Source organism: Hyla sarda, chromosome 1 (assembly GCF_029499605.1).
Source record: "Hyla sarda isolate aHylSar1 chromosome 1, aHylSar1.hap1, whole genome shotgun sequence".
NCBI classification, from domain to species: domain Eukaryota; kingdom Metazoa; phylum Chordata; class Amphibia; order Anura; family Hylidae; genus Hyla; species Hyla sarda.
Window position 1 is genome coordinate 591,458,514 of NC_079189.1, and position 19,448 is coordinate 591,477,961.

Consider the following 19,448-nt stretch of genomic DNA (forward strand, 5'->3'; position numbering starts at 1 on the left):
GTCCCAGGGATTGTCCTATATGGTTTATAGGTAAATCCCCCCAGCTGCCTACAATAACCTGGGCAGGGTAATGCCCTGAGGTCAGTGCAGAAGAGATGCCACCCTTGCACCATGTCCCGCATGCATCCAGAGCTGCATGGTTTTAGAGCCTGACTTCACCCAGCAGAAATTCAGAAACTCTGAAGAGGTCCTGGATGTGCAGGAGAACCAATAGGAGGAGGGCTGGATGAGTAGTCACACCCAGGGAGCCTATAAATCCATTCCCCCTGCTTCTTGTCTTGGCAAATATTCCCTTTCATGTGTGGAGTGCAGCACATCTGCCCTCCAGCCTGTGAGTGCAGTGTTCAGGTACAACCAGTGTCTCCAGCTCAGGACCCTGCAGGATTAAGAGGTTCCCCTTCTTCTTCTTTTTCTTCTTCTTCTTCTTCACACTACAAGGAGTTTGCATTGCAGAAGTCTTCCATCTCCACACATTCCACTTGGATCTTACCCTGGAGAAAGTCTTGCTTCTGCACCAGTCCTGTGACCTCCTCAGCTGTTTGCCCCTTCTGTGGTTATCTGTGGACCAGCTGTTGTTACAGGAGCCCCCATGTCTTCATTTGACTCCCCACAGTTGTTGATGGTGTGTGATCCCTGGATTCCTCAGCAGGATTGGAGCATCCGCATCGACACTGTGCAGAATTGCTGCTGTGCTTTCTTCTGCTGATCACTGGAGGGAAGCATTTCAGGGACAGGTCTGGTCAACCTGGTACACAGCCCACCTGCCCACCATTGGCATCTGCTCTATTGCTCTCCCACCAGGAGAAGTTGTTAGGATCCCTGGACTCCCCAGCAGGTCTCTCATCCTCAGGAGGTCGGATTAATGTCCATCTTAGGGCTAGAGAGGCCAGACAAACGGTAGGTGTCCGAGTGTAACCTCAATCGTGCAACAATGTATCATAACTGACTGTGCAACAATGTATCATAACTGACTGTGCAACAAAGTATCATAACTGACTGTGCAACAAAGTATCATAACTGACTGTGCAACAATGTATCATAACTGGCTGTGCAACAATGTATCATAACTGGCTGTGAAACAAAGTATCATAACTGGCTGTGCAACAAAGTATCATAACTGACTGTGCAACAAAGTATCATAACTGACTGTGCAACAATGTATCATAACTGACTGTGAAACAAAGTATCATAACTGACTGTGCAACAATGTATCATAACTGACTGTGCAACAATGTATCATAACTGACTGCAGCAATGTATCATAACTGGCTGTGCAACAATGTATCATAACTGGCTGTGAAACAAAGTATCATAACTGGCTGTGCAACAAAGTATCATAACTGGCTGTGCAACAAAGTATCATAACTGACTGTGCAACAAAGTATCATAACTGACTGTGAAACAATGTATCATAACTGACTGTGAAACAAAGTATCATAACTGACTGTGCAGCAATGTATCATAACTGACTGTGCAACAATGTATCATAACTGACTGTGCACCAATGTATCATAACTGACTGTGCAACAAAGTATCATAACTGACTGTGCAGCAATGTATCATAACTGACTGTGCAGCAATGTATCATAACTGACTGTGCACCAATGTATCATAACTGGCTGTGCAACAAAGTATCATAACTGACTGTGCAGCAATGTATCATAACTGACTGTGCAGCAATGTATCATAACTGACTGTGCAGCAATGTATCATAACTGACTGTGCAACAATGTAGTGGAGGAAAACACAAACAGCAACTATGCATCAAAAAACTTATACAAAACACTGCAACAAATATATCAAGCACTGACCTGCAACAATGTATCGATTAACCAAAATGCCAGCACCTTAAATACAGTGTTTTCCAAACAGTGTGACTCCAGCTGTTGCAAAGCTACAAGTCCCAGATGGGAGTTGTAGTTTTGCAACAGCTGGAGGCACACTGGTTGGGAAACACTGCCTTTAATATGTAACAATGTATCAAGTACTGACATGCCACAGTGTATCGATTAACCAATATGTCAGCACCTTAAATACAGTGTTTTCCAAACAGTGTGCCTCCAGCTGTTGCAAAGCTACAACTCCTTCGGCTGTGCGGGCATGCTGGGAGTTGTAGTTTTGCAACAGCTGGAGGCACACTGGTTGGTTGGGAAACACTGCCTTAATATGTAACAATGTATCAAGTACTGACATGCCACAATGTATCGATTAACCAATATGTCAGCACCTTAATATGTAACAATGTACTAAGTACTGACTTGCCACAATGTATCGATAAACCAGTATGTAAGGATATTAGTATGTAACAAGAACTAACATGTAACAAGCAGAACATGAAAAAAAAGTGCGCAAACTGGAGCAAGTGGGGTTGGTTACAATGTATCAAATACTAACAAGGTATGATAATGTATCACAGAGATGTAACAAGCCTAACGAGTAGTAATGTGGCAGTCACATGTAACAACCATAGCATGCAAAAATGTCACCATCATAACATGTACTTTTATATTACACACTCACAACCATTACATGTAACAATGTATTCTACACTCTTATATAACAACTAGAACATGTAACAATGTAGCACACACTCATATATAATAACCATTGCATGTAACAATGTATTCTACACTCATATAACAACTATAACATGTAGCAGTATATTACACACTCACATGTAACAATGTAGCACACACTCACATAACATGTAACAATGTATTACACACTAACATATAACAACTATAACGTGTAACAACGTATTACACTCACATATAACAACTAAAACATGTAACAATGTAGCACACACTCATATATAACAACCATTACATGTAACAATGTATTCTACACTCATATAACAACTATAACATGTAGCAGTATATTACACACTCACATGTAACAACTATAACATGTAACAATGTAGCACACACTCACATAACATGTAACAATGTATTACACACTAACATATAACAACTATAACGTGTAACAACGTATTACACACTAACATATAACAACTATAACGTGTAACAACGTATTACACTCACATATAACAACTAAAACATGTAACAATGTATTACACACTCACATATAACAACTATAACATGTAACAATGTATTCTACACTTACATATAACAATTATAAAATGTAACAATGTATTACACACTCACATATAACTATATCATGTAACAATGTATTACACACTCACATATAACTATATCATGTAACAATGTATTACACACTCACATATAACAATGTATTACACACTCACATATAACTATAACATGTAACAATGTATTACACACTTACATATAACTATAACATGTAACAATGTATTACACACTCACATATAACAATGTATTACACACTTACATATAATTATAACATGTAACAATGTATTACACACTCACATATAACAATGTATTACACACTTACATATAACAATGTATTACACACTCACATATAACAATGTATTACACACTTACATATAACAATGTATTACACACTTACATATAACAATGTATTACACACTCACATATAACTATAACATGTAACAATGTATTACACACTCACATATAACAACTATCACATGTAACAATGTATTACACACTCACATATAACAATGTATTACACACTCACATATAACTATAACATGTAACAATGTATTACACACTCACATATAACTATAACATGTAACAATGTATTACACACTCACATATAACAACTATCACATGTAACAATGTATTACACACTTACATATAACAATGTATTACACACTTACATATAACTATAACATGTAACAATGTATTACACACTCACATATAACAATGTATTACACACTTACATATAACAATGTATTACACACTTACATATAACAATGTATTACACACTTACATATAACAATGTATTACACACTTACATATAACAATGTATTACACACTCACATATAACAACTATCACATGTAACAATGTATTACACACTCATATATACTAGTAACAACGTATTACACACTCACATATAACAACTATAACATGTAACAATGTATTCTACACTTACATATAACAATTATATCATGTAACAATGTAGCACACACTCACATATAACAACCACAACATGTAACAAAGTATTACACATTCACATGTTACACCTCTAAGGCTCTGTTCACATCTGCACTAACATAGCATCCATTGCAGATTTGCCTGAAAAATAGTCACTTTTTCTGCCAAAATAAAAGACCCCATCGCAGAACCCCCAACAGACCCCTATTAATGTCAGCTGGGATGTCTGTCCCCGTCATACAAGGGATCTATTGCTGCTGCCAATTTCTTTGTGATGGTACAAAAACGGAAATGGAACGGAGTGTTTCTCAACCAGGGCGCCTCCAGCTGTTTCAAAACTACAACTCCCAGCATGCCCGGACAGCCTTTGGCTGTCCGGGCATGCTGGGAGTTGTAGTTTTGCAACAGCTGGAGGCACACTGGTTGGGAAACACTGGCCTAACGTAACAATGTATCACATATCTGATGTATCTAATGCTTCCATGGAGCGGGCCTAACATGACACACTGTATTTAATACTTGTACTAATACATTATAATGTAAAAAGAAATGAAAGCACAAGGCCAAAAAAAAAAATGTAACCTAAAATGTGTTATAAAACTGACTGGGAGGGGGGGAAAAATCACAATAATAATGATAGTAATTAGTAATAAGAAAAATGCAGATAGAGCAATTTGAAGTTTAAATCCTATAATCTGAATAAATATAATATAAAAGGATCTAGAACCAGAAGATCAGTAAAGAGTAGGGAGACTGGGAGTTGTAGTTTTGCATGCTGGGAGTTGTAGTTTTGCAACATCTGGAGGTCCACAGTGTAAAGACCACTGGTCGACACTAAGCTCCATTAGATGTGGTAGAGATGGGTTTGTCTTGTGGTGTTGATGGGTTTTAAAAAAAAAAAAAAGATCAAAAAGATCGCATGATGTCGCACATAATGCACCACTGCGATTTCTGATGCATTTTTGGTCGCAGGTCACATGCGACTTTGCCACCATCCACCTCAATGCAAGCTTGAGACTTCTGTGCAATTTACCTGTTTTTTTGGTTGCGCAAATAGTTTTGTTTTTTTTCGACCCGCAACTTAGAGGTGACCAAAGCTGCCGCGTTACACAGGACTGCGGGGCAACCAACTGCACTTACATAGGACTGCAGGAAGCCCTACTACCGCATCTTAATGAGATCAATGACAAATGGAGCCCAGATACACATGTATAATGTTTAGTCCTGAACCTTCTCCAGATTCAATCAGGTTTTGCGCTGATCCGTGGACGCCAGAGGCTTCTCTCCACGTAACAAGCCAAATGGTGATCTGTGTGGTCTGTTTATCAGGAAAGTCTCCATCTCTCTGCCCTACTGACAGAGCAATGTAATCTGTTTACCTTTAGTCCTATGCAGAACCTCAGTGATATTAGAGATGTGCCATGTGACCCACCCCGCCACAGATCAGTGAAAAATGTTCACCAGAATTGTGTCCACAAGGTCATATTGAAGGGGTACTCCAGTGGAATATATATATATATATATATATATATATATATATATATATATATATATATATATTTATTTATTTATTTTTTATCAACTGGTGCCAGAAAGTTAAAAAGATTTGTAAATTACTTCTATTTAAAAATATTCATCCTTCCAGTACTTATCAGCTGCTGTATGCTCCACAGGAAGTTCTTTTCTTTTTGAATTTATTTTCTGTCTGACCACAGTGCTGACACCTCTGTCTGTGTCAGGTACTGTCCAGAGTAGCAGCAAATCCCCATAGCAAACCTCTCCTGCTCTGGACAGTTCCTAACATGGACAGAGGTGTCAGCAGAGAGCACTGTGGTCAGACAGAAAGGAAATTCAAAAAGAAAAGAACTTTAAGTAATTTGAAAATACTCCAGTATATGGTATATGTACATGGTAGGAGGGGGGTTGCCATAATTTTCATATTTGTTGCAACAACAACAAAAAAAACATTTATTAAAAAAGGGCAGTTTGCTCACACTACGGAATTCCCCGCGGAATTCCGCAGGCGGAATCCGCGAGCGGAATTCCGCGGTGTGACCTTAACATTAGTGTGAATGGGTCTTCGCGAGACCCATCCACACTGCGGAATTGTCCGCCACTGAAATTGTTCCGCGCAAAGAAAGAACATGTTCATTCTTTGCGCGGAAGTCCGCGAGCACTGTGCATAGCCGTCAATGGTGACGGCGCAGTGCCGCGCGGTCCTACCGCCGCCGCCAGCTGCCAGACCGAATCTCCGCTCCCTGAATTCAGCGAGTGGAGATTCCGTTCACACTCTGTAGTGTGAACATACCCTCAGACAGAATCGTGGCCAAAAACCACAAGCAACAAATGACTCAACTACAACCCAAACCAGAGTCCTAATAGTCACTCAGTTGCCATTAATATCAATTGCTGCCTGTTGATTTGAAAGTAAAATATATCAATGGGGGTGGGTGGGAAGGGGTTAAACAAAACTCCCCCATGGGGGGGGGGTCAACAGCCGATCATTGGGGGTCTAGACAACAACTTGAACCAGAAATTCAGACGGATTGTTATATACGGGTAGAAGAATTCCTCACTATCCAATAGAATCTGATCAGTGGAGAGTTGTCACACATAGGAATTGTTCTCTCCCTCCTCTAGTGGTCAGATCGCCCTCTAGTGGTCAGATTGTGGAAGTGCATGTATTGGATATCCTGCACTGTACTATCGATAACATGGAGGGCATGGGAGATTTGTTTAACCAATTTTGGACACAAAATGTAACTATGGAGAGCTACACAGTAGGGTAATGCAATAACCCCTCCCCACCCCCAAAACAAGAAAAAAAAATACAAAAAAAATAATATAAATATATATATATATATATGTATCATATATATGTATATATTTATTTATATTTAGATTGATTTATTAATTAAAATATGTTACAGAGCTGAAGAAGTGACTCTGCATCTATCTTCTACAAACACATCATGTGACATGCCTATATAGACCAGTATTACCTAACCAGGGCACCTCCAGCTGTTGCAAAACTACAAACTTCAGCGGTCCGGGCATGCTGGGAGTTGTAGTTTTGCAACAAGTGTGGCACTGTTTTTAGAAGAAAGCAGCCGAAGAGGGAATAACCCCATTATTTCCCTTCGTCAATTCCCTCTTTTTTCTGACAACCTACATTGTAGATCGATGACCCAGTGAATGACAAGAGTCCTTACCCAGCTTTTCTTCAGAGGTTGTTCAGGATTAGGAAAACATAGTTGCATACTTTAAAAAAAAACACAGCGCCACACCTTTTCTCAGGTTGTGTGCGGTATTACAACTTGGCTCCGTTCGCGTTAATGGAGCTGAGCTGCAATACCAAACACAACCTGAGGACAAGAGGGGGCACTGTTTCTGAAAGAAAGCAGCTCTGTGTTTTTTTTTTCTAATTCCACAGAACCTCTTTAAAAGGGGATGTCCAGGGGGCCTAGCAATAACTTCTAGCTGCTTTCTTCCCAAAAACAGCGCCACACCTGTCCGCAGGTTGCAAGTGGTATTGCTCTTTGATCCCATTCACCTCCATGAAGCAGATCTGTTAATGCCAGAAAGCGATTCTGCGCTCCAGCCCGGGAGGAGGCGGCACAAGTGGCTTTCATTAAAGTATAATGTTTCAAAACACAAAAATATACGCTCCCCGCTGCGCTCACACACATGTGGCGCTTTTCTTTCTTTTTTTTTCTTTCTCGGTAAATAGACACAGATTTGTGACAAGAATATCGGATAGAAGTAGAAGAATCAATATAAAATAATGAAGCAGAGCTGATCCTGCTAGAATAGTGTCTCCCATCCGGGGAGCCTCCAGCTGTTGCAAAACTGCAACTCCCAGCATGCCCATACAACCTTTGACTGTGTTAGAGTCTATCTTTAGGGCTGCATCACATACATTGTGGCACATCATGAGATCACAGTGCAGGATTATTTATAAATAATAATATTCAGTATAAATAATAAATAGATATAATAAATATATAAATAAAAAAGTAAATATATATATACATATATGTAAAATAAATATAATATTATTTTTTTACTATACAGTGGTCCCTCAAGTTACAATATGAATCGGTTCCAGAACGACCATTGTATGTTGAAATCATTGTATGTTGAGACCAGAACTCTATGGAAACCTGGTAATTGGTTCTGAAGCCCCCAAAATGTCATCCAAAAATAGGAAAAAGTGCCGATTAAAGAAAAATTGGTAGTTAACTAATACAGATAAAGCAAATCCTTACATATAAAAGTAATTAAGATCTACTGGGAGCTGTAAATCACTGTCTATGTCAGTGTTTCTCAAGCATGGAGCCTCTAGCTGTTGCAAAACTACAACTCCCAGCATGCCCAGACAGCCAAAGGCTGTCTGGGCATGCTGGGAGTTGTAGTTTTGCAACAGTTGGGGGCACCCTGCTTGGGAAACACTGGTCTCTGTAGAGGACAGGAGCTTCTTCAGGGTCCTGTACAGTACACACAGTGTCCTAAAAAAGTAATGGAGCCGCCCTCACCTGGTGTCCAAAGGAGCAGCTAACCATGGCACAGGTAAAGTGTACAGAACATGTAATACCTCCCTGTACTGTAGGGGGTGCTACCAGACACCAGTCAGTGCATACACTTCAGTAATAAAGGTAAAGAGTAGTACAGAACATATAATACCTCCCTGTACTGTAGGGGACGCTACCAGACACCAGTCAGTGCATACACTTCAGTAATACAGGTAAAGAGTAGTACATGACATGTAATACCTCCCGGTACTGTAGGGGGGCGCTACCAGACACCAGTCAGTACATAAACTTCAGTAATACAGGTAAAGAGTAGTACAGAACATGTAATACCTGCCTGTACTGTAGGGGGCGCTACCAGCCAGTCAGTGCATACACTTCAGTAATACAGGTGTTTTACCAATAACACTGCTACATCTGTATGTGCATATTTGGTATATAGATTATTCGCATTCGCTCTTTTGTGTCTAACATGACGGTCGCAGAGAAATAATCTTAGGCTATGTTTAGACGTCGGAATGTCCATGTGAAAAATCTCCACGTGGCCATTCCGCAGACTGCAGGTTGCCGCCATAACATGCCGAAGACCACTCGGAAAAGCGCCATTTCCAAAGACGCCAATGTATTTCGACGCGGAGTGCGCAAAAAGAATGGAAATGTCCATTGTTTCTGCAGACAGCGGAATCGGAATTTTCTTGTCAGAAACAGCTGGTGCGGAAATTCTGCCGTGTGTACAGCGCAGCAGAATCCCAATGAATTTAATGGGACTCTGCTGCTGCGGAATCTCCGCGCACAATTCCAATGCGGAATTTTGCACGGAAATTCTGCTGTGTGAACATGACCTTATACTTTATGGGGTTAATATCTGCTGTTCTGGGGGGGCTTGGTGCGGAGTAATAATGTTATGATCACACAGCGGAATTTCTGCAATTCTGCAGAAATTCCATTCGGCAAAGCTTGCTGAGCGAAATTGCTTCGGAACTGCAGCGGAATTTTCGCTTTCTCAGAACACAGAATTCTGCAAAAATTCCAGCCTGGTTGACTTCAATGGGATTCCGCTGCAGAATTCTGCGAAATATTACACTGGTCTTATATTTTAGCGGAAAGCGGAATTGCCGCGGTGGAATGACCGCTGCGCAAATTCTGCTGTCTGAATCGGACTGCAGAATCCTATTGAAATCAATAGGCAGTAGATTTCGCCGCACGGAAATTCCGACCTGCGAACCTGTGACCTTGTTTCCCAACCAGGGTGCCTCCAGCTGTTTCAAAACTACAATGCCCAGCCTGCGTTGCAACTGCTGGAGGGACACTGGATTTGTAAAACACTGCAGTATTAGAGTGAATCCCCATTTTTGTCATAGTGGCTCAGTAGTTGGCACTGTTGCCTTTCAGCGCCGGAGTCTTGGGTTCAAACCTCACCAAGGACAACACATGCAATGAGTTTGTATGTTCGCCCTATTCCTCCAGATACTCCATGTTCCTCCCACACTCCAGATTGTGAGTCCTAATGGGGACAGAGGCCAATCTGAGTGATAACAAGCCCCGTAATATGTGTGTGCTATGTAAATAAAGAATTATTATTATCTTTGCACTGTAGCCCCCTACGCAGTCCTGATCCATAGTGGGCATTATACCAAGGAGCTACCCCCACCTCTGTACAATAGGCAATCCGCAGATGAAGTGATGGAGTTAGGTACTTGGAGAAGGGGAAGTAAGATTTGAGGTATGTGTATAGGGGGCACTGGGGTCATTTGCTTTGGGGGTCTTGGTTCTGTGGGGCTCATTTGTCTTCACTGCGTCCCTGCTGTTATCCTGTGTTTGATCACCACTATGTGTCAGTGATGGTGACAACTTGCCATTAGTCGCAGTGATATTTTGGGCTGTCGGGTGGGCCCTTGCTCTTCTGGTCATTAGTCTTACTCTACATTAGTAACCACAGAGGCCCATGTCCAACGGACTTGTGTCTGGAAGGGAATAAATAGCTGATCGCGCGGGGGGGGGGGGGGTCCGACCAATGGGGCCCCCCCACAATCTCCGGGACGGGACCCGGCCTCAGTGAGACGCGCTTGATGCAGACGGCACGTGCTCCATTCATTTCTATGGGAGCGCCGAAAAGACCAGAGTACAGAACTCAGACATCATTAACGCCCCCATAGAAATAGATGGAGTGCGTGCGGTCTACCGGTAGACAACACTCGCTCCTCAGTCAGAGAACCAGGGGGAGGCAGCGCTCGGACCGCCCACGATCAGCTACTCATCCCCCATCCTGTGGATAGGAGATAAGTACATTTTTGCCATAGTTCTCCTTTAAAGCACAAATCTAAAGTTGTGAGACTGTGCGCTCTTCAGTACCGGCGTGGGAAGACGCAGGCCATGCTGGGCAGTACAGTAGCTATGGCAACCACACACACGAAGTTCTGTGCACAAGCCGATTTCTGATGAACAGGACTCGTGCTCGGAACTTGGCTGAGCGTGGTACGGATGCCTTAGCAACGGTTTTACCCAGTGTGGCCTGCGTCTTCCCGCGCCGGAACTGAAGAGCGCGCAGGCTCACAACTTTACATTTGTGCTTTAAAGGAGAACTATGGCAAAAATGTACTTATCCCCTACCCACAGGATAGGTGATCATGGGGGCCTGTGCCGACACGGCTCTCTATGCACAGGGAGAGACGGGGCCCTATTCTGAAGATCATGATGGCCCCAGAGGTTGAACCCCCTTGCGAACAGACCATTATACACTAATCTGTAGTTGGGGGTATGTTTTAAAGTACTAGAGTACCCCTGTAGTTAACACACCCCTTTATGTAAGCAACAGCACACATCTCTCCCTTCTCCTGGACTACAGGCTATATACATGCTTAAAGGGGTACTCCGCCCCTAGACATCTTATCCCCTATCCAAAGGATAGGGCATAAGATGTCTGATCACGGGGGGGGCGCCACTGGGGACCACCGCCATCTCCCTGCGGCACCCGGCAATCATTTAGAGCGTTGGGTGCAGCGCCGGAGGCTCGTGATGTCACGGCCGCGCCCCCTCAATGCAAGTCTATGGCAGGGGGCATAACGAAGTTTGGCCGCTGCACTGGATGTCTGGGGTGCCGCAGCTGAGATCAGACATCTTATCCCCTATCCTTTGGATAGGGGATAAGATGTCTAGGGGCAGAGTACCCCTTTAAAGGGGTACTCCCGAGGGGGAAAAATTAAAAACAACTAGGGCCAGAAAGTTAAACTGATTTGTAAATTAGTACTATATAAAAATCTTAACCCTTCCAGTACTTATCAGCTGCTGTATGCTCCAGAGTAAGTTGTGTTGGTTTTTCCAGTCTGACTCTCTGCTGACACCTCTGTCCATGTCAGGAACTGTCCAGAGCAGGATAGGTTTGCTATGGGGATTTGCTCCTGCTCTGGACAGTTCCTGACATGGACAGAGGTATCAGCAGAGAGCACTGTGGTCAGACTGGAAAGAACTACACAACTTCCTCTGGAATATACAGCAGCTGAGAAGTACTGGAAGGTTTAAGATTTTTATATAGAAGTAATTTACAAGTCCATATAACTTTCTGGCACCAGTTGATTTGAAAAAAAAAAAAATATTTTCCTCCAGAGTACAGCGCCACTCCTGTTTCTAGGTTGCACTTGGTATTGTCCTCCCCGTGATCAGCTACTTATCCCCTATCCTGTGGATAGGGGATAAATTCATTTTCTCCAGAGTTCTCCTTTGAGCTTTACATACATGGCTGGATAACCCCTTATTGTGGTATTGCCGTTCAGGATCATTGTATAGGGTAGTATAACACATAGAACCTGCCGACCGGTATGGTGCTGTTTTTGGAAGAAAACAGCTATATTTTTCTAATAACAAACTCTCTTTAGACTCGTTCAGGCATCGGGCACCGGAAGTGCGTGGTCCCCCATAGACGGCAATGCATTTCCTGGCAGATTACGCAGAAAGAATGGGCATGTGCAGCAGAATCCCGTTGAAAACAATCAGACTCTGCCGCAATGGAATTTTCGAGTGGAATTGTCACCTTGACAATGCAGACGGAATGTTATCAAGCAGGAGGAGCTGCTTGATAACATGATGCCTGCAGGTTGCCTTTAAGAAAGAGTGTGGTGTTCAAACTGCGGACCTCCAGCTGTTGCAAAACTACAACTCCCAGCAGGCCCGGACAGCCATTGGCTGTCCGGGCATGCTGGGAGTTGTAGTTTTGCAACAGCTGGTGTTCCACAGTTTGGAGACCTAAGGGGTATAAGGGGATAAAATGGATGCCTAATTCTAGGCTGGTAGGTTGAGAACCCTATAGACCCCCCCCCCCCCTCCATAGACTACACTATGGATCCAGTATAGCTTCTCAATCACATGTTTATAAATAGTAGAGCGACTATAGCGCTCACCTGTCCTGGGTCGGGAAGGTATAGGGACTTTATTAAACACTCCCCGTGGTGCGGTGTAATGTCTCCATGTGTGACATGTTCTACCGAGATTAACTCTACATCTCCAGTTACAAACCACAAGCACTAGGATCTGCAGTACCAGCCAGATGGGTGAAACCGTAAGACGCGAAACCTGTCCCCCTGCTTCACGCAACAGCCTCTCGGACTAATCCTCGAAAAGATGCACTTTGTATATAACCCATGAGTGCGATACGGTCACGGCAAAAAGCTTAACACATCCATACAACACATAGGAACTGTGATCGGAAACCAGTGTTTCCCAACCAGGGTGTCTCCAGCTGTTGCAAAACTACAACTCCCACCATGCCCGGACAGCTAAAGGCGCATATAGTGGGTCCCTTGTCAACCATCAACCAACAGAACTAGAGATGAGCGAACTTGCAGTAAATTCGATTCGTCACGAACTTCTCGGCTCGGCAGTTGATGACTTTCCTGTATAAATTACTTCAGCTTTCCGGTGCTTCGGTGGTCTGGAAAAGGTGGATACAGTCCTAGGAGACTCTTTCCTAGGAATGTATCCACCTTTTCCAGCCCACCTGAGCACCTGAAGGCTGAACTAATTTACGCAGGAAAAGTCATCAACTGCCGAGCCGAGGAGTTCGTGACGAATCGAATTTACTGTAAGTTCGCACATCTCTAAACAGAACCTAAGCCAAAAATGAATTGGCAAAAACTTTCTGCATTTCCCAACTTTACCAGGGTAGAAGACATCTGTTTATTCGTGCCATTTATTCCTCGCCATCCATGCCCATTATTCATGAGTCAGGGCCCAAAGTGGCAACAATCCATGTCTGTCTCTGGAGGACCTGACACATCTGTGCATTACCCAGACCACACATTTATTTCAATGGACAATGTGTAATGCTTGATTTCACCTGCGGTGGAGCTGTAGCGCAATTGAGCACTTGTTGTCAGGTCCTCCACAGATTATGGTTGATCGCTGGGGGTCTCAGAAATAGGATACACCATGATAAGCTGAGATAAAAAATAAAAAACAATTGACAGTGGTGGACAATTTATTAAAGTTTTTTACGTTTTAAATTGTCCAAAAAAAAAAAAAAAAACACCATACTGATCCTTCTATAGATGTGTGTGTGTCTATCATGTGTGAACATTATATGCAGCTCTATGGGTTTAGAATGATTTCTAGGTTCCTGTAGGGAGCCATTCACATTACAGAGATTTCATCTGTAGTGGGCGCCATCTGAATCAGTCGGCACTAGGACAGCTGGGAAATGCGGATTCCGTCAAAAGAATAAATATGTTCTTTCTTTCAGCAGAGTCTGGGATCCGGAATTTCCGAGGTGGAACGATTCCGTAGTGTGAATGGTGCAGCAGACTACAATTCAAAACAATAGGAGGCTGCTGCACAGAAATTTCTGAGCAGAATCCTGCTTGGAAAATATGTAATGTGAATGGACCCTTAGATGGTAATTGGTATACGGGATGAAGGCTAGTGGGAAAACTCGGACTGGCTCTGAATATCGCTGAGACATGTTTCTGCACGTTGCTGCAATTTCCACAAAGTCACAGCAAAAATGCGCCAGTTTTGCACAAAGTACTGTACGATTGTGCTGTTTTTGCTGAATAATCAAGGTCTAAAAAGAGTCAAGCAGGTTATATGTGCGCGTAACTTTAGCATGGTCTCTAGGCATCCCAGTCAGAGGCCATGTTCACACAGCAGAAACAGGCAGACAGTCAGCAGGTGCCAGCTGGACCAGCGCTAGGACCATTAACAAATGCGCTGTCTCAGAAATTTCGCCCAAAAAATTGCCATGCTCATTCTCTGGGCAGAGGAAGGAATCAGGATTTCCGCCGCAGATACTTCCACCGCGGAAATTTCACCATGTTTACGGTGCAGACGAGTCCCTTTGAAAGCAATAGGACTCTGCTGCAACGGAACTTCCGGGTGGAATTTGTCTGCCGGATTCCACCATGTGAACATGTCCTGATAATGACTGCTAGTGGGGTACAAATCCAAGGTGGACCGTGTCCCATCTAAATAGGACCAGTAGGAAAATGGACTTCTATATAGGAGAACGGCTCATTGATATCATCTCTATGTGCAGAAGGCAAAGAAGGGGTTAAGTACGACAGGAGCGAGTGTCTATTTTTGCTCTGCGTACACTTGGCTCTAGTGTTTCCCACACGGAGTATTTTCATAGTGTAAACTTTGCTTTTACTGCATTCTTCTGGACATGCGATCGCTCTGTGAACTGTTCCGCCTGCTAGAGAGTTTCCCAAACGGTTTATAGTGACGCCATGTTGTGAGCGACTCTTCTCCCCTCAAATACATGTAAATACAGGCTCCTTAGATGGCCCATGGCTACAAAACGATTTCTCGGCCGTGAGCCAATCAAAACTGATCTTACTAGGCCGTAACCGAAACCTCATGTGCGCTACTAGTGGTCACCCTGACTGGAAGTAAGGAGTTGCTAGGCAACCCCTGCCCTCACACCCTGCAGGACACATTTGGGGGAGATTTATCAAAACCAGTGTAGGAAAAGTGGTGCAGTTGCCCATAGCAACCAATCAGATTCTTCTTTCATTTTCAAAGAGGCCTGTGAAAAATGAAAGAAGCGATCCGATTGGTTGCTATGGGCAACTGCACCACTCTTCTTCTACACAAGTTTTGATAAAGCTCCCCCATTGGCCCAGTTTTGTGTCAGATCTGTCCATAGCAACCAATCACAGCTCAGCTTTCATTTTACCTGAGCTCGTAAGTGAAAGCAGAGCGGTGATTGGTCGCTACGGGTAAAAGAGTTTTTGACCGCAGACAGATTGATAAATCTGGGCCATTGGTTGATACTAGCCCAGTCTTTCCCAACCAGTGTGCTCCAGCGGTTGCAAAACTACAACTCCCAGCATGCCCGGACAGCCTACGGCTAGTTTTGCAACAGCTGGAGGCACGCTGGTTGGGAACGACTGTATAAGAGACCTTCCTTAAGAGTGGACAAGTATCCACAATGCCACGACCTAATTCATACTAACCTCTCCCAGGTCCAGCAGTTCTTTTCAGTCCCGGCTGCCACGTCCAATATATTGCCACGCGCACACAAAGCAACATTGTGTATGGCTGCTTCTGGAACTGTAGAGAACTGTTAATCCGGTCCGTGGTCTATATTAGTTTAGGGGGTCTGGTTTGTATTACTTTAGGTGTTCTGAGGGTCTGTATTCATTTAGTGATGTTGGTCCGTGGTCTTAGTTTAGGGGGTCTTGATCTACATTTGTTAAACTGCATACTAGAGCATCCCAACCAGCTGATAGAGTGTAATAGTGACGGTTACCAAGATAGGTTAGGTTGGCAGTATAGATCCCCCCACATTAGGGTGGCAGTATAGTTCCCCCCACATTAGGTTGGCAGTATAGATCCCCCCACATTAGGTTGGCAGTATAGTTCCCCCCACATTAGGTTGGCCTTATAGTTCCCCCCACATTAGGTTGGCTGTATAGTTCCCCCCACATTTGGTAGGCAGTGGCCCCCACATTAGGTTGGCAGTATAGTTCCCCCCACATTAGGTTGGCCGTATAGTTCCCCCCACATTAGGTTGGCCGTATAGTTCCCCCCACATTAGGTTGGCAGTATAGTTCCCCCCACATTTGGTAGGCAGTGGCCCCCACATTAGGTTGGCTGTATAGTTCCCCCCACATTAGGTTGGCAGTATAGTTCCCCCACATTAGGTTGGCAGTATAGTTCCCCCCACATTAGGTTGGCAGTATAGATCCCCCCACATTAGGTTGGCAGTATAGTTCCCCCCACATTTGGTAGGCAGTGGCCCCCACATTAGGTTGGCTGTATAGTTCCCCCCACATTAGGTTGGCAGTATAGTTCCCCCCACATTAGGTTGGCAGTATAGTTCCCCCCACATTAGGTTGGCCGTATAGTTCCCCCCACATTAGGTTGGCAGTATAGTCCCCCCTCCCCCACATTTGGTAGGCAGTGGCCCCCACAGACATACAGCCTTTAGCCATATACAGTGTATGTCTGGAGGCTGTATATCTGTGTACTGCCCCACTTCAGTGCTCTGACCACCGCTCCTTCGGTCCGGGGTCATTATCTATAGCAGCATGTCCCGGAACCGGAGAAGCGGTGGTCGGAACACGGACGATGACGTGCCGCTGGTAACTTACCATGCGCGCATCCTCACTGCTCAACTCCACTCTGCACCTATGGGCACAGTGACGTCCCTGCATGTGCTACCTCCTGGCGGCCCCTGCATTTTTAAAGTAAATTTACTACTATACTTAGTATGTGTGGCTTTTCATAAGAATACACAATCATACTGACTAATTAGGATGGACAAATTCAGCTCTGCTACTGATCTCTGTTTTTTTTTTTTTTTTTTACATTTATGAAGCAAACAAAACATATTTTATCTTTATCTGTAACAATCCAAACTTGGTTAAAAAAAATAGTCAGTAGCTCCCATCATGTAAAATGGCTCATTTTCACATTATATATAAGGCATAACTATAAAGATGTAATATAGCTGAGTTAAAGGGGTACTCCGCCCCTAGACATCTTATTCCCTATCCAAAGGAGCGCCCACGATTTCCCTGCTCCACCCAGCGTTCATTTAGAGTGTCGGGTGCAGTGCCAGAGGAGGCTCGTGACATCACGGCAGCGCCCCCTCAATGCAAGTCTATGGGAGACCGTCACGCCTTCTCCCATAGACTTGCATTGAGGGGGCATGGCCTTGACATCACGAGCGGGGCGTGACTATGAAGTCACAAGCCTCCACCCCACATCGCCAGTCATCCGTCACAGAGCGAAGTTTGCTCCGTGCACCGGATGTCTGGGGTGCCGAAGTTTTGAATAGGGAATAAGATGTCTAGGGGTGAAGTACCCCTTTAAGTTGAGGTGAGATGTGTCATTGTGTTTGTGCAACTCATCACTTTATCGTATGTTAGCGAACATTTTAGAACTATCTCTGTGTCATAAATATAAGTTTTATATATATATATATATATATATATATATATATATATATATATATACATACATACACTGCTCAAAAAAATAAAGGGAACACTAAGATAACACATCCTAGATCTGAATGAATGAACTAATTGTATGAGATACTTTCATCTTTACATAGTTGAATGCGCTGACAACAAAATCACACAAAAATTATCAATGGAAATCTAATTTATCAACCCATGGAGGTCTGGATATGGAGTCACACTCAAAATCAAAGTGGAAAACCACACTACAGACTGATCACACTTTATGTAATGTCCTTAAAACAAGTCACAATGAGGCTCAGTAGTGTGTGTGGCCTCCATGTGCCCGTATGACCTCCCTACAATGCCTGGGCATGCTCCTGATGAGGTGGCGGATGGTCTCCTGAGGGATGTCCTCCCAGACCTGGACTAAAGCATCCGCCAACTCCTGGACAGTCTGTGGTGCAACGTGGTGTTTGTGGATGGAGACATGATATTCCAGATGTGCTCAGTCGGATTCAGGTCCGGGGAACAGGTGGGCCAGTCCATAGCATCAATGCCTTCCTCGTGCAGGAACTGCAGACACACTCCAGCCACATGAGGTCTAGCATTGTCTTGTATTAGGAGGAACTCAGGGCCAACCGCACCAGCATATGGTCTCACAAGGGGTCTGAGGATCTCATCTCGGTACCTAATGGCAGTCAGGCTACCTCTGGCAAGCACATGGAGGGCTGTGCGGCCCCCCAAAGAAATGCCACCCCACACCATTACTGACCCACCGCCAAACCGGCCATGCTGGAGGATGTTGCAGGCAGCAGAACGTTCTCCACGGCATCTCCAGACTCTGTCACGTCTGTCACATGTGCTCAGTGTGAACCTGCCTTCATCTGTGAAGAGCCCAGGGCACAAGTGGCGAATTTGCCAATCTTGGTGTTCTCTGGCAATTGCCAAACGTCCAGGACGGTGTTGGGCTGTAAGCACAACCCCCACCTGTGGATGTCGGGCCCTCATACCACCCTCATGGAGCCTGTTTCTGACCATTTGAGTGGACACATGCACATTTGTGGCCTTCTGGAGGTCATTTTGCAGGGCTCTGGCAGTGCTCCTCCTGCTCCTCCTTGCACAAAGGCGGAGGTAGCGGTCCTGCTGCTGGGTTGTTGCCCTCCTCCACCACGTCTCCTAATGTACTGGCCTGTCTCCTGGTAGTGCCTCTATGCTCTGGTCTCTGGACACTACGCTGACAGACACAGCAAACCTTCTTGCCACAGCTCACATTGATGTGCCATCCTAGATGAGCTGCATTACCTGAGCCACTTGTGTGGGTTTTAGACTCTGTCTCATGCTACCACTAGAGTGAAAGCACCGCCAGCATTCAAAAGTGACCAAAACGTCAGCCACGAAGCATAGAAACTGAGAAGTGGTCTGTGGTCACCACCTGAAGAACCATTCCTTTATTGGGGGTGTCTTG

General features: G+C 44.1%; 1 protein-coding gene across 3 annotated transcripts in view; it reads left to right on the forward strand.

Annotated features, from left to right (window-relative positions):
• The first annotated feature begins 374 nt into the window (after positions 1–374).
• Positions 375–19,448, forward strand: part of GDNF (glial cell derived neurotrophic factor) — a 54,284-nt gene continuing 35,210 nt past the window's right edge. The window contains exon 1 of one of the 3 annotated variants that reach the window (XM_056546255.1): positions 375–897. The gene's annotated coding sequence lies outside the window, so the exon portion shown is untranslated. Of the gene's footprint in view, positions 898–15,777; positions 15,791–17,777; positions 17,898–19,448 lie in introns of those variants that run through there. The other 2 variants (XM_056546260.1, XM_056546267.1) reach the window with 2 other exon arrangements.